Source organism: Triturus cristatus, chromosome 7 (genome assembly GCF_964204655.1).
Source record: "Triturus cristatus chromosome 7, aTriCri1.1, whole genome shotgun sequence".
Classification (NCBI taxonomy): Eukaryota; Metazoa; Chordata; class Amphibia; order Caudata; family Salamandridae; genus Triturus; species Triturus cristatus.
Window position 1 is genome coordinate 354,049,877 of NC_140590.1, and position 13,127 is coordinate 354,063,003.

The 13,127-nt window shown below is 45.4% G+C and overlaps 1 protein-coding gene across 2 annotated transcripts in view; it reads left to right on the forward strand.

Annotated features, from left to right (window-relative positions):
- LOC146809654 (uncharacterized) overlaps positions 1-13,127 on the forward strand; it is a 974,089-nt gene that overhangs the window by 71,077 nt on the left and 889,885 nt on the right. The gene's annotated exons all lie outside the window — the stretch shown is intronic.

The following is a 13,127-nucleotide window of genomic DNA, read 5'->3' on the forward strand; positions in this document are numbered from 1 at the left end:
GGTCCCGCAGAAGCTCTTAGATGCTTTTTCCGGCGGACGGCGGGCAGGAGCTCCAAAGAACACAGCCTATCTCGCCGCCATCTTGGCCACGCCCACGAGCCTTCCAGACAGACATTTTTGGGGGTGGGGGCATTAGCATGCCCGTTCTTGGCAGCCCCCACCCCTACGTATAAAATAAACTACAAAATCCCTGGTGCCTAGTGGGCTTTCTGCCCCCCCCCCTCCTGGGGCAGATTAGGGACTATTTCCCCATCTGCCTCTTGGGGGAGGCAGAAAGACTCTGGCTATTTTTTATATTGGATGGGGGAATTGGCATGCCCATTCTGGGCAGCCCCCACTCTTTTGTATAATAGAAAACATAATCCCTGGTGCTTAGTGGGCAAGGTGCCCTCCCACAGGGGGCAGCCTCGGAACTATTGCCCACATCTGCCTCCCAGTCCCAAACTCTGCAATTTTGTTTGGGGTGTGGGGGAATTGGCATGCCCATTCTGGGCAGCCCCCAATCCTACATTTAAAAAAAAAGAAAAGTCTGTGGTGCCTAGTGGGCTTTCTGCCCTCCGCCGGGTGGCAGATAGGGGACTATTGCTGCATCTACCTCCTGGAGGGGACAGAAAGGCTCTGGCAATTTGTTTTGGGGGTGCGGGCATTTGCATGCCCATTTTGGGCAGCCCCCACCCCTATGTATAAAAAAACAATCCCTGGAGCACAATTGACTTTTGGTTTCCCCTCGGGGACAACCCAGGGGCTATTGCCCCCATCAGCCTTCTGAGGTGGGGAGAAAGACTGTAGATTTGTTTGGGGGGTGTGGCATTGGCATGCCAATTGTGGGCAGCCCCCACTCCTATGTACATAAAAAAAAATGCCTGGTGCCTAGTGTGCTTTCTGCCCCCCAGGAATGTGGGGCACATCAGTGGCTATTGCCCCATCTGCCTCTTGGGGGAGGCAGAAAGACCCTAGCAATTTTTTGGGGGGTTACGGGCATTTGCATGCCAATTTTGGGCAGCCTCCAACCCTTCGTTAAAAAAAAAAACAATCCCTGGTGCCTAGTGGGCTTTCTATTCCCCCCCCCCTTGGGGGCAATCCATGGGCAATTGCCTCATCTGCCTCTTGGGGGGAGAAAGACAGTGGAATTATTTTGGGGGTGGGGGCATTGACATGCCCATTTAGGGCAGCCCCACCCCTATATACATTTAAAAAAATCCCTGGTGCCTAGTGTTCTTCTGTCCCCGGGGTAGGGGGGGGTAATTGGTTATTACCCCCATCTGGCTTCCAGGGGAGGCAGAAAGGCTGTGGCAGATGTTTTTTAGGGGGGCATTGCCATGCTCATTTTGGGCAGCACCCACCCCTATGTATACAAACAAACAATTCTTAGTGCCTAGTGGGCTCTCTGCCCCCCGTGGGGCAGATCAGGGGCTATTGCCCCATCTGCCTCCTGGGAGGGCAGAAAGACTGAGGAATTTGTTTTGGGGGTGGGGGCATTGGTATGCCCATCTCGGGTAGCCCCACCCTATATACAATTAAGTAAAGAATCCCTGGCATCTAGTGGTATTTCTAACCCTCGGGGGCAGATCGGGGACTATTGCCCCCATCTGCCTCCTGGGAGGGGGCAGAAAGACTGTTGAATTTTGCTGGGGTGGGGGCATTTGCATGCCCATCTTGGGCAGCTCCCATCCCTATATACAATTAAAAAATAATCCCTGGCATCTAGTGGGCTTTCTACGCCCCAGGGGGCATACTGGGGGCTACTGCCCCCATCTGCCCCTCAGGGGTGCAGAAAGACTGAATATGTCCAAGTACAATTGGGGGGGAGCAAAGGCCCTTGCCTAAGGGGCTGCTCCCCGCTCTCTGGTGTCCAGTGGCTGGATTCCTGCTTGGGGATCAGTCGTTTTTGAGAAATTAAGGTTCAAAATGTATTTCTATCTAAACAGTTGGGTATATGGAAGTCCTGCGTGAGTCTCCCGGGCATGCAATTTCAAACAATGGAGCAATTTGATTAGTCCAAAGAGTATTTTTTCCAGTCAGCCATCATGCTCTTGTGGGAGCAAGAGCAGGCCTTAAAAAAATCTACTCACCCACTCACAATTGCGAGTAAAATTGTATCAGGTCAAACTATTTTTAGCACCTACTAGTTTCATCTGGCCAGTAAACTTAGGCTGGAAATGAACAGGTGTTCTGTTCATTCAAAAATGCCAAACTCAACTTTCAGAGAGGAATGCAAGATGTTGCAGTCTGGATGACCAACAGCTGCCTGAAGCTCAACGTAGAGAAGACAAAAGTCCTCATTCTTTGAACCACCCCATCAGCATGGGACAACACCTGGTGGCCGACCGCCCTCGGAAGCCCACCTACCGCCTCAGACCATGCCCAAAACCTCAGCATCATACTTCACTCGTCACTCATCATGAACCGACAGGTCAACACAGTCACCTCCAGCTGCTTCAACACACTCCGCATCCTCCGCAAGACCTTCAAATGGATCCCCCCAAATAAAGGAGGACAGTCACCCACGCACTCATCACCAGCAGACTGGACTACGGAAATGCACTCTACGCCCGCATCAACAAGTCCCTACTCCGCAAACTCCAGACAATACAGAACACCACCACCAGACTTGTCCTAGACATACCCCGGCACGAACACATAAGCCTACACCTTTGAAGCCTCCACTGGCTCCCCTTAGAGAAAAGAGTCATCTTCAAAATCCTCATTCACGCCTACAAATGCCTTCACAACAACAGACCTAAATACCTCAATGACAGAATCAACTTCCACGTACCCAAGAGAAACCTCCGATCTATCAACCTCGCACTGGCCGAAACCCTGCGCATCCACAGAGCCAGAGCAGGCAGAAGATCCTTCTCTCACATTGCTGCCAAGACCTGGAATGAGCTACTGGCAGACATCAGATGCGCCCCCTCCATGAACACCTTCGGGAAGACCCTCAAGACCTGGCCCTTTGGATAAGCAGATCTGCTGACCAACTCCCCCCACAGCACCCTGAGATCCTCACGGGTGAGTAGCATGCTTACAATTCCCTGATTGATTGATTGATTGAATGAGCAATAAAGATGCCATAAAATCATGTATTTATCTTGACACATTTGCGATCTTTTCAAGGAAAGAGGTCAAATGTCAGTTTGTCTTTTAACTAATTGCTGCTTGAAAATGAGATTTATTTTTCTCTCCCTTACTACAGTTAGAGGTTTTTATCAAGTGAGCTGTCTGAAGATGTCAGTTATTTTTCTCTTACACATAACATTCAAATAAATAGCTTATACATTAATATTACAAATATTTCAAAATATATCAGGAATTACAAAAGCTAATTTTTTTGTAATTAAGAAGTGTAATGCAAACAAAGAGTTAAATAGGAGCAAAACAAACCAGAACACTTTACTTGGTGTTGTGCAACTCATACATATTTGTAGAATCTGTATTTCCAAACAATATTGTTTATGCACTTTATAGTTTTATCAGTTAAACTGCATGTCAGTGGGGAAGTATGTGGTCATTTCAATGCAAAATCTGCTGATTGCAAATGACAATGTGGTACCATTTTATGCTTTAGCTATGTATTTATTAAAAGTGATAGTTTTTAAACATGATTTGAAAAGCATTCCTGCCCCCTCCCAGATGAAAATGCTGTTAATGAACTAACAGGTAAGTCAGGGGTCATGTGTATCCTATATGTACCTAGATTTGAATTATATATGGAAAGAAAGCTTAGTCTATTATATCAAACAAAAGTGTTTTTTGTACAGCACACATGCTGAACTCGCACATTTGAAGGTACTCTCATATGTGATAACGAAGAAAATGGCAGCTCAATGAATTAAATTATTTGCCCACGATCACATCATTTGAAGCCAGTTTATGGGTCAAGAGCATTACAAATAGGTTGAATAGATTATTTAAGTTACAAGACCTGCAGGTCTAGTAACATTTTAATGATTTTTCAAGGCATGAAGACACTCCTATGGGTCCTGCTGGAACTCGCACTCTGAATGGCTGGCTGCATCATAAAGAGAAATGCTGTGGCTGCCATTACAGGACACGGGGACTGAAAATAAAAACAAAAAGTAAAGTGTAAGTGGGCAGTGTAGGGGTACTCTATCCCCTGGACCTTAGGATGGAGGTCCCGTAGGGACCCCCCACAGGGCTTAAAAATATTTTTTGCTGGGTTCCCAAAGGAACACATGGGCTTCCACTGGTTCCCACTGCATCAGAAAACCGTTAAAAAAATGATTGTGGGTTTCTGTGGTGGACTGGCCACCTATGGCCGGTTCGCTCTGCAGCTAACCCACACATTGCACAGTCAAAGGGCTTATGCAATGAGGTGGTCACTGGTGGAGTGTTGGATGCAGGACTTGACCTCAAGCCAGGGCCTGTGGCCAATGCCACGCTATATATGGCTTTTGGATTTGTGCAGCAGGGTGTTGGCTATCTGTGGAGAAACTTTCTGCAGTCTAAGCCTTGCAGCCAACCCATGCTGTGCACACCTTTGTCAGTGCACAGAGGGGTGTGGCCGCATGTGGGTGTTGGATGCAGGGCCTGCTGTTGCCAATCATTGCGATTGTTTCGGACATGTCTAGCGGGAGTTGGGTTCCCACAGGGGATTTGTATAATTCTATGGCAATAAAATATTACTTTAAAAAATGTGACAATGAAGTTGGGTATGGTAAGAATATATTACTTTACATTGAACAAATCTTAGACATTCACTGAATAAATTAAAGGTTAAAGTGATGTTATAGTCACTTAAAAATGTCAGGTTTAACATAACATTTTAAACTAAAGAAACTTCTGAAATACACTGGTTATATTTAACATAATTAACCATAACTACCCCCCTTCCCATACACTGGTTATGACCTCAAATATTACATCACTCATGTTTATGACATTATTGATAACATCTGAAATGCACCTACTTTGAGACCCACTCTTAGACTCATGCTTACAGTTACAGTCTCATACCCACTTAGAGACTTTTACGTCAACTCACAGACCCATGTGGGCACTCATGCACCCACTCACAGATCCACTCAGATACTCATGCACACACTCACAGGCCCACTCACACATTCGTGTATGTACTCACAGACCCACTGAGACACTCATACAGCCAATTACTGATCCACTCAGACACTCATATATACACTCACACACCCATACAGTCACTCCCACACTCAATCACAGACCCTCTCAGAGACTTATGGACTGAGTCACTCACTTATACACTCAGAGACTCACACACCCACTGACAAACTCACTCAGATATACATGCACCCACTCACTCAAGGCTCATGCATTCACTCAGAGACCCACCCAGACACTCACCTTCCCAGTCACAGACCCACTCAAACACTCATGCATGCACCCATTCACTCACCCACTCAGAGACTTATGCTCTCACTCACAGATCCATTCATCCACTCACGGACCCAGTCAGACACTCACACATCCATACAGTCACAGACACACCCACTCATAGACCTCTTTAGAGACTTATGCACCCAGTCAGTTGTACACTAACCCTGGGCATCGTGGACGTAGTGGGGCTCTGCGGAGGTCCATGGAGTCTCATATAAACTCCATGGAACTCCGTGGAGCTCTGCTATGCCACCCGCCTCTCTCGCGCACTATCACAAGTAAGTAAACATTAAGTAAAAATACATTTAAAACCACTTATCTATGTACTGCAGCATCCCCGGGCTGCAGTCTTCATCTTCCTCGCCATATCGGTAATCCTGATGAAAACTGCGCATGGATGGTCCAGGTCTAGCTATAAGCTTGGGTGAAGAGCCAAGTCTTTAGCATCATCCTAAAGAGAAGGAGGTCTGACTCTAGTCTCAGTGGGGGTGGCAGAGCATTCCAAAATGTGGCTCCCAGTTTTGAGAAGCATGACCCTCCTGTTTGTTTGCGTCTAAAGCCCGGTACCACCAATAGATTCATGTGCATGGATCGTAAGGTGCGCTGGCTATGGATTTTAGAGGATATGTACTTTGGGCCAGTCCCGTGTAAAGCTTTAAATAGGGTACAGCTGGTTTTAAACATGGAGCGCTGCTCCACTGGGAGCCATTGCAGCTCTTTTAGCAGCAGCTTAATGTGACATTGTCTGCCTTGTTGGTATATGATTCTGGCTGCCTGGTTTTGTATCAGCTGCAGACGACGTATGTGGTTGCACTGGAGGCCTAGGTATATTGAGTTGGCATAAGATCAAGGAGATGATGATTTCGATGCAAGCTTTTTGCTGAAAAATCTTCTGATTTTCCTTAGTTTCTGCAGTTGAAAAACACAGGCGAAGGTGACCGCTCCAATCTGTGTGTTCATGTTAAGATCGGAGTCAATACGTATGCCTAGATTTTTTATCGAGTTTTTTGGGGCAGAGGGATGATTTCAGTTTTTTCTGCGTTAAGTTTTAGTTGTTTTTTGTTCATCCAGTTCATGATGAACAGCAAGGAGTTCTTGAGGAACTCCTTGGAATCTGTAGAGTTGCTGACGGAGAAAACCAGCTGCATATCGTCAGCATAGTTGTAGATTTGAACTCCCATCTGACGAAGCGTGACAATGAGGGTGCGGATATATATGTTAAAGAGATGTGGGGATAAGGATGAGCCCTGTGGTGCTCCACACTTCAGGTTTACAATGGCAGATTTGTACAAAGAGAGCCACACTGACTGTTTCCAATCCTCAAGAAATGCTTGAAACCAATTTAGAGCAGTACCGCTGAGACCTGCTGGAGCAATGCGGTTAACCAGGATGTCATGGTTGACGGTATCGAAAGCTGTTTAGACATGATATTAAATTTCAGGTCACAACCAAATCGCGAAAGGAATCCCAAAGGAGGAGGAAAAGAAAAAACAGGTCGCACAGAGCATAAATGAGCATACAAGCCCAAACAGAGCAGGTAAACAAAGAAATTAGTTTAGCAGATATGCCAAAACTATTGTGAACTTGTCATATATTGAAGTGTCCAAAGAAGAAGAACAAATCCTTTCTCTGAGCCTCACATACTGTGCACCAGCAAAATTCAGCAATGGCCAAATGAGAATTGACCGATTCAAGTACTTCAGGACGTTAAAACTGCAAAATTATAATTACAATAAAAGGCCAGCAAACCGAGGCATTGGAGGCAATCCCCAGAGTTATGTGACTAACCTTCAAGTATCTGATAACAAGCTGATGATGGAACAAGGTGTATATGATTTTGAGTACTTAGGGCCTCATTACAATGGCTGAAGGAGGGCACTGACAAGCTGACAGTGGCGGACCTTCGGCTATCCCACCAGGGATCTCCGTCTGCCATATTATCATGGCATGTGGACCTGTGGCCGTCCGAAACACCAACAGCCCCTGTCCTGACAGGCGGTCGGATAAAGGCCACCTGTCGGACCTCACTGTATTCCCTGACTGGACCCGGTGCCTGACAGGCACCATCGTAGTGATTACAATATCCCTTTCTGCCTGTAGTTCTGTGGCGGTCAACCCGCACCAAACCAGCAGGTGGAAATGGATTTCGTGGCTGGTAACGGGCACCCCAACCTCCTGGGCCAGAGACATAGGCCCTTGGGGCCACCTATGGTGCCCCCCTACATATCCCTACACCATGTGGTAGGAACCACATGGTGCCTGACACGTAGTGCAGGGATATGTGTGGGGTGTCTTTTTTGTCTTTCGGCGGGTGCTGCAGAGTGCAGTACCCGCCGCAATACAAAACATGGGCAATGCGACCGCCGCGGTGACAATCGCATCCTAATTTGCCATGTGGAACCGCCTCCTTGAAGGCGGGAGGTCCCAAATACAAAACGATGGCGGACGGACTGAAGTCCGTCTGCCATCGTAATCAGCCCCTAACTTATAATGCTAGATAGCAAGAGGACATGGAACCCACACATACAAAAACGTAGAGCTATTCTTCAACATAGTGCTACTGCAATATACAAGAGGCACCAGTCCACGATTTCCAGAACTCTTTCCTCTGCTGTAGAAGTTTATAAAGCAAAAGCACAGGCAGCTGATTTATATTGTGCCAAAGTTTGGTGCACAGACAACATACACTTATTGGCATTGGGAGAGAACTCTTTCATGAGGTCGCTATTACACCTTTCCTAAGGTACACTGCTTATCCCTTTGTTTTTTAATGTAGGGCTGAAAGAGATAGAGCACTTGGTAGGGTAAGGATTTGTACTGTGCATGAGCTAGTACCATATAAAGAATTCTATCCGGCACGCCAAGTCTTGTTTGGCATGTTAGGGCTGGGAACGCTTTGGACCGATCCCTCCTCCCTGTCAATGGCATCCAGACAGAGATTGAAGACCATTTCTTGGAAACATGTCATAGCTAATATTTAAAGAAGCCCTAGGATAGGAATAATTTCTGGGCAAGTCTTGGAAGAGAAATCCTTACCCTCCTTTGCAGTGTTATTGGATGATGCACAGCAAGTACTAACCAAGCCACTTTATATACAATTTCGTCTTGACATCCTAGAAATTAGGTAATTTCCTTCAAAATGCGGAAGCTGTGATACTAAACATGATGGCTGTAATTGTATCTTGTGTCCCATTTTGTTCTTTTGCCCAGCATAAGGAAATGGATATCTTCAATATGCCTTAACTTACGATTTAAACAGTATTCCCAAGCCCTAAATTTTTTTGAAAAGTTACACATCCATTAGTCGCGGCTCGTTGTGGGAGTGCAGCGGGCGGTGGGGCTGGGGAGGGCCAGGGTGGGGGTAGTAAACTCTGGCATACGGCCGACCGGAAGTAAGTACATAAATAAATAAATAAAATGAATTACATTGCGCACGTTGCAACGCCATTTGGGCTTGTAACAAGATCATAACAAAATGCTTTGGAATGGATTTTTGAGAAGAAATCTCTAGTACTCTACATGTTACGTATTAACTACACTCTTTTGGTCATGACTAAAAAAGACTGCAAAAAAACAACTTTGCAATCTAAAAGTAATTATATATGTTTAATTTTGTTATAAGTGTTAGTGAATCTGGTAGGCCCTTAACGTTTTTGCGTGAACTAGATTTCTATATGTTGCTTTTAAATTTTGTCCTTGTTTGTACCTTATCCTTGAGTTGCAAACTTCCAATTACTGCACTTTCAATTGAATTCTAGTACTTTTAACTGCTTCTTAAGAGAAGAGTATTTATTAGTGGAACACGGGCGGGGGATTACATTGTTGGAATTCATGTATATATATATATATAGCACTTAATATTTTATTTATATGCTGAAATGAATTAATTGTCAAATAAAGTTCATACTAGACATAGCTGTATCAGTCCTCCTATCCAAAAATGTTTTAAATAAAAGAGCGACTCTACGTCCCCTAATGCCTGGAATCACTGATTATGTACTAAACAGTATTGAGGCAGTTTATATCATAGAAACAGGATAATTTCCGCTACTGGTACACAACCACCAACCCCTGAAACAAGAGAGAAAAACACTGTAGCTGGCTCTCCTCCATACTGGGGAGTGTCCTAAGTCAGCATTCCTAGCGTGCCTGATCAGACAATAACTGAGACGCCAGGCTTAAAAAGAGCACTACAAAACCAAGATACAACTGTCTTCTTACCTAAATGGAAAGTAATCTGCCTCAAAAAAACATTTTGCAAAGTTCCAACCCATACTGAGTTCTACCAAGTACTTGAGATACCGCAGGTATCACAAAGTAAATACGGTAGGCCCTCAGGAGGCATGTCAAGGGTGCCTCTCCAGTACAAAATACTATGCCTAGACAACTTTTCCAACTTTTCCTACTTTGTATGTGTGCTGCACAGTGTAACACACATGCAAAGTCAGAAAAGAAAGGAGAAAAGAAAACATTTTTCCTTTTAACGCTTGGTGATGTTAATTTTGATGCAAAACCCAGACTCAGATTTTTGTTAGATAAGGCTTTGTGTCAAAAAGCATGGGTGGTTGAATGGGAATGCCCATGTGCCACGCATGTAATGCCCCCTTAATGCTAAGTAACACAAAGCAGCACTTTGCGATGCTTTGCTCTACTTTTAGGCAGCTTTCCAGTGCAAAACAAGTTTTGGGCTGGAAAGAAAATAACAAAAAAAACATTTTGTGCTGGTTAGCGGCACTTTTGTGAAGCAAACACAGCACTTAATGCTTGTAAATCTGTCTCTTAGTCCCACAGTAAAACTTCTGACCCGGTTGAACCTGGTTTCTAGTGCTCCATACCGTACTGTCTCAAATTGGAGCTCAGGTCTACTGCGGCTAGGTGTATGACCTAGGGCCAGGTATACTGCGACCTGTTGACTGAGACTGGCTCATAACACTTTTTGGTACTTGTTAATTTTAAACTTTAAAAACCCACATTGCCGTTTATCCTAATTGTGTTTTGTTATTTTGGTGTCAATTTTATATTAGAATTTACTGTATTTTTCTTATTTGGTTTGGGATTTTTTTTGTGTTGAGTTTTAACTTTATTTCTATTTTTCAAATAGCGCTACTGCTGGCTAATCGTGTCGCTTTACTTTTCAGACAAATCCATCTTTTATTTATTGAACGCTAAATTGTCTGCTCTTCAACATGAAATGATACACGTTTATTAATTGCTGGATTTATTCAAGCAGTCAGTTGCATTTCGACTACATCACCAGAAAACCAATTCATGCAATCAAAAGAAAGTTTGAGTGATAAAATCTGCACAGAAGTGCTTATTAATTATAAATTTAAAAACTATAGGCAAATGCATGAACTATTGTTAACGCGTATATGTATTTTGAATGTATCAAGGACATCTCTTAGCATTCTGATGATAGTGCACTGATGCTTATTTCTGGTTGTCACTGTTTTTGTTTCCTTAATCCTACCAGTGGCAGTGCATCCATTGGGGGCGTTGCCCCCCCCAGCCCCACCCGCGCCCGCAGCTCCCTCTGCGTCTCTGAACTTAGTTTACTTAAGTTCAGAGACGCCGAGGGAGAACTGACAATGCATGACGTCGGACTGTGGGCGGTCTGGCGTCATGTTGACTGACATGCATTGTCAGACAAGCCAGGGACACGCAGCACTGCAGCACAAGTGCGCATGAGTGGGCAAGGTGAGCTAATTTTTAGCCCGTGCCCAGTCATGCACACTTGTGTTTTCACTGCCTTGTGCATGCCCATTATGAGCCCCTCGGTCTCCTAATGGGCAGGCGGCGGGCGAAGCGTAAGCTGTGCCCTCAGCCACTCCAGTGCTGACGTGCTGTTCCTGTTTGAAGAGGGCAGAGGTGCCACCGCAGACCAGGAGCAGAGGCGGTCAGGTAAGTTTTCATTTTAATTTTATTCTCCCTCGGCCCCCCACCCCCGCGCGACCCCCCCCTCAAGGCCCCCCTCACTGCTGGTCTGTTAAAGGGAGGGCTGGAGGCCGCTTGTAGCATTAGCACCAGAAGGGACTTCTGGCCCTCTATCCCCGCCTCCCACCTGCCCACACAAACACCCCTGGTGTGCTATTCAGGCAGCCCAGCGGTCTGTTTCTTAGTTGTTTGAAACAGAGGGCGTCTTGGAACACCTGCGAGTGGGCTTTCTTTTCTCACACAGGGTAGAGTGTGCATTGTTTGTGTTTGAAGTCCAGTGGTTCCGAGTGTAAGAGCTTCTTGTCGTGAACCTGCCTCGGAGAGTGAAGACAGAGGCGCTATATTTTAGCAACACTTGGGCACCACAGATTGTAGGGACTGCATTGTTTGTACTGCTTAAACCCTGCCTGCTGGCTGATACGAGTAGATGTAGCGAGCTTTCTCTGGAGCCCTGAGAGGGCTGTCTTCTGCTCTGTTTGGTATGTTAAGTGCCTCTAAGTGACTCACCCCCTTAAGATTCCCTGGCAGCTCTAACCCAGATTCACGAGCAGCGGGCCTTAAAAACCACAGAGGTCATTGATTGGGGTTATTCCTTAACTTTGCTGTCGGCCTCTAATGCTGCCACCGTGTTTGCCAAGCAGTGCCAACTGTCTTGCAGGTGTTAGATGATGTCAGTAGCAATGAGCGTGTGATGCACACCCGTTGCGGTCACTCAATCCCTGCACTGAGGCGCCTATAGTCACATAAGTGTTTAAAGCGGGTGTGAGCCAAGCTTGTGTTGCACCCCTACGTCATACTGTTAAATTAATAGCTTTTCCATGCCAGCAGTGTTTTTTTTTTTGCCATTGAATCGATATTGTAAAGTGTGGCTTTTATTCAGTAGGAAGGTTTTATTACTTGGCAGGGAGGAATTCCTGCATTGAAAGCAAATCTTCTTCAGCCACTTAACAGCAGAATCTTTTTCCAATTTTCTCTTTGGAGGACCCAACCTGTACCCACTTTTGTGAGCTTCGCTTGCTCGCTTTGCTTGCGGCTTAAAATCATGGCCAACTTTTACGCCCCACTGCTTTCAAATGTCACCAGCCGCCACTAAATCCTACTATTCTTTTCGGAATGCTTAGTGTCTCCAAACGCTTTGCTGTGTGGGCTGGAAGTAATTCAGGCATGGAGTTTGAGAAGAAGTGAGAAGAAGGCAAGCACGGGATGTAGGGGCTCTATTGAGTGTAACTCTGGTCCAGATATACATTATGCTCACCAGTCGAATAGCTTAACAGGTTAATATGGTAGCTGCAGAAATCTGTCTAGAAGCCATAGAATTCAATAAGGTAGCTGCCATCTGCTCATTTAGGTAGAACAAAGAATAGTCTGTGCATGTAAATGTGTTTGGGTTATTACGGTTTTGCTAGTGTCTCAAAGCACTCTGAAATAGTTTGAGGGCGTCACTTCGGCTGGTTGCAAGAAATCAACACCATCGAATAAGAATAGACTTCTATACCTTAATATACATGGTAGAGGCATGGCCAGATCAACAATCATTACTAGGGGGGTTGTGGGGCATTTTTATTCTGCTAGATCTCTGCATCTTCACCATACCTTAAAACTCAAAAAGCATTGCCAGAACCAAAAGATCTGGCTTTAATGAGCTAACACATTCAAATACATGCACGAACAGCTACTGTTTATATGCATGAGCACATCAAAGCCATAGGGCATGATCAGGGTGGCAGTGGAACTGCCACATAAAGGGCATCGGTGGCGGTCTGACCGCCGTCCAGCGTAGTGGTTGGACCGCTGCATTAAGATGCCAATGGTCCGACCGC